This window comes from Hemiscyllium ocellatum, assembly GCF_020745735.1.
Source record: "Hemiscyllium ocellatum isolate sHemOce1 chromosome 27 unlocalized genomic scaffold, sHemOce1.pat.X.cur. SUPER_27_unloc_29, whole genome shotgun sequence".
NCBI lineage: Eukaryota > Metazoa > Chordata > Chondrichthyes > Orectolobiformes > Hemiscylliidae > Hemiscyllium > Hemiscyllium ocellatum.
Window position 1 is genome coordinate 327551 of NW_026867497.1, and position 3699 is coordinate 331249.

General features: G+C 47.3%; 1 protein-coding gene across 1 annotated transcript in view; it reads right to left on the reverse strand.

The window, feature by feature from the left end:
• The window catches only part of LOC132807989 (uncharacterized), a 233927-nt gene that overhangs the window by 161204 nt on the left and 69024 nt on the right, over positions 1-3699 (reverse strand). The gene's annotated exons all lie outside the window — the stretch shown is intronic.

Sequence of the window (3699 nt, forward strand, 5' to 3'; positions counted from 1 at the left end):
TTCAATGACCCCTAACTGCAGTAAAACATCCCCACTTCTGAACTCAATTCCTCCTGTTAATATACCACTTGCCTTGCTGATTGCTTGCTGCACCTGTCTGAGAACTGGTACTGATTGGTGTGGAATGACGCTGAGACCCCTTTGTACATTCACACATCATTCCTGATGAAGGGCTCATGCCCAAAACGTCAACTCTCCTACTCCTTGAATGCTGCCTGACCGGCTGTGCTTTTCCAGTGCCACACTTTTTGACTCTGATCTCCAGCATCTGCAGTCCTCACTTGATCCACATCCCAATACATCACCATTTAAAGAATACACCTCCTTTCTGCTTTTTTTCACAACAGAGGCTATAATTTTACATTGTGGTACTGCATTTCCCATGTGTTTGCCAATTGTGGACTTCTCTACATTGGGGAGGCTTGGGGAACAGTTCACCGAGCATCATACCTGGGCCCGCAGAGGCTGACCGGACCTCCCAGTCACCAGCCATTTTAATTCCCCTTCTCACTTCCTTTCTGACATAACCATCTTTGGCCTCCTCCCTTACCACAATAAATCAAACTGCAAATTGGAGGAACAACATCCCATCTTCCGCCCGGGCTGCGTAGAGTTGGAAGGACTCAACACTGGGGAACTCAATTTCAAATAAGCTCCCTATCTTTCTAGCTCCAACTCCTCCCTGCCACCAACCAGATTCCTTCCTCTCATTGATGGGGGCTAGAGGGTGGGGCTGGGGAGAACAGAAAGAGAATGGACGGGGGCTGAGGAGAATAGAGAGAGAATGGACGGGGTCTCGGTGGAGCTGTGGAGAACAGAGAGAGAGAATGGACGGTGGAGCAGAAGGTGAGGGAGAGGAGGAGGACTTGGGGGGGGAGAAAGGCCTGCACGGCAGAGCGTAGGGGACCCAGAGAATGTGGGGTTAGAGTGTTGGGGGGGGCGGGGAACAGGAGAGAGGATGATATGGGGTCAGAATGTGAGGAGAGACAGAGAATAGACGGCGACAAAGGGTGGGTGGAGAGAGAGAATGAGTAGCAAGGAGACGGTGGGGGCAGTGGAAGAATGGGCAGCAGAGAGTTGGTGGAGAGAGAGAATAGACAGGGAACAGTGAGATGGAGAGTGGAGGGTGAGGGGGAGAGAGGGTGGATGGGGGGCAGGGAAATGGACATGGGGCACTGTGGGTGGCAGGGTGGGAATGGACAGGAGGTGCTGAGGTGGTGGGGAACAGAGAGGAAGTTCTGTGGATAGCAAGAAGGGAATAAGTGACCTCAAGGACAATCTTTTTATGCAGAGGGGTGTGTGTGTGTGTGTGTGTGTGTGTGCGCGCCTGCCTGCCTGCCTGCTAGGGAAGTGGTGGAGATGGGTACAATTACAATATTTAAAAGGCATCTGCGAGGGATATGGGCCAAAGGCTGGAGCTTGGGACATCTGGTCAGCATGGGTGAGTTGAACCAAAGGATCTGTTTTCCTGCAGTGTGTCTCTAGATGTCTATAACTCTGTGATTGAAACCAGACCATTTTACTGATAATCTTCCTACTGGACTTTTGTAGTGCACCCAGTTTCAGGAGATTTGTGGTGGGTACAAGTGGCACATGTCTCCTATCATGGGAATTCTGGAAAATATAAAGGGGCTATTAAAAGTACTTCAACTTTGGGAACACTGGGTCTTGTGGAAGCAGGGCATTTGACAAACCTTTTCAGAGAAATTCTCTCCAACTGGTGGACTATAGACAGTTTTCTCACGGAATATTACACAGATATTAAGAATGTTACCTTCTGTAAAACATTTTCCTGAAAAATGCAGAAGAATTCAACTTGCTAACGTGAAACAAATGTTGGCGAGCAAGGAAACTGCCAAGATCAAAAGGCTGATGAATGTCAACATTTATCAGATTGTTTCGAGAACAGAAAAACCTGCACTGGAGACACCCTGAAGAGGGTTGTCTCATACCTATTCCTTCAATTAGTTTTGTATGTCTTAATTGTTAAGTCATACCTAGCACATGGAAAGATGGCTATGGTTTGTGGAGGTCAGTCATCTCGGCTTCCAGACAACTCTGCAGGAGTTCACAGGCTGAACCATCTTCATCTATGACCTTCCTCCATCATAAGTTCAGAAGTGGAGATGTCACAATAATTACAGATGTTCAGCACTATAAACAACTCCTCACAAACTGAAGCAGTTCAGTTTGAAATGCTACAAGATCTTAACCATATCCAATGGGCCGATGAGTGGCAAGTAACATGAATGCCATGCAAATGTCACAGAATGACTCATCCCCAAAAGAGATAATCTGATCACTGACCTGTGATATCAACAATGTTACTGTCACTAAATACCCCATGATCAACATCCTTGGGGTTTAGCATTGAACAGAAACTCAACTAGACGAACCATATATACACAGTGGCTCCAAGAGCAGGTCAGAGGCCAGAAATACTGCAGTGAGTAACTCACCTCCTGACTCTCCAAAACGTGTTCCAACTTCTACAAGCCACAAGTCAGCAGTGTAATGGAATACTCCCCACTAGCTTGGATGGGGTTGCAGCTTCAACTGTATTTGAAATGCTTCATACCATCCAGATCAATGTTACCTGCTTGATTGGTACTATATCCACTGTTCAGAAGCAGTAGTGTCTAGTATCTACAAGATGCACTGCAAAAATTTATCAAAGCACCTTACAAATTGCCTTTCAAACTAACAACCACTTCCATCTAGAAGGACCAGGAAAACAGATACATGGGAACACAACCTCTTGCAAGTACCCCTCCAAGCCACTCACCATCTTGACTTGGAAATGTATTACTGTTCCTTCAGTGTCACTGGTCCAAATCCTGGAATTTCTTCCCTCAAGATGTTGCGGGTCACTGTACAGGATGTGGACTGCAACAGTTCAAGAAGGCAGCTCACCACCACATTCTCAAGGAGAACCAAATGCTGGCCAGCCAGCGACGCCCATGTACTAGGGCGGCACGGTGGCACAGTGGTTAGCACTGCTGCCCCACAGCGCCAGGGACCTGGGTTCAATTCCCGCCTCAGGTGACTGCCTGTGTGGAGTTTGCACGTTCTCCCCGTGTCTGCGTGGGTTTCCTCCGGGTGCTCCGGTTTCCTCCCACAGCCCAAAGATGTGCGGGTCAGGTGAATTGGCCATGCTAAATTGCCCGTAGTGTTAGGTAAGGGGTATGGGTGGGTTGCGCTTCGGCGGGTCGGTGTGGACTTGTTGGGCCGAAGGGCCTGTTTCCACACTGTAAGTAATCTAATCTAATCTAATCTAAAACCAAATGCTGGCCAGCCAGTGACGCCCATGTACCAGAAGTAGATTTCAATAAATTATTGAAACAGAGGGTTGGAATCTGCAAACTAAAGAAAATCAACGTTAAGAAGGGTCAGATGGAGGGCATTGATTCGGTGCTTATTTGAGCACAGATGAAGAGCGATTATACTGACACTGAATTGGAACTAGAGTTTAGAGTTAAACACCTGTAGTGTTCCACAAAATGTATAAATCTAAAATCGATGAAATATTTGCTCCTGACGTGTACTTCATTAACACGTGAATAGGACAGTTAAGAGGGCATATGTGAAACTGGATTTCATGACATTAATGGCGCCTTCAATTCCCACGATGCCTTGCGATCGAGAAATCTCTCTATGGGGCCCTGGCAGTGCGCATGCCTGCGGTGAGAAAACGTTACT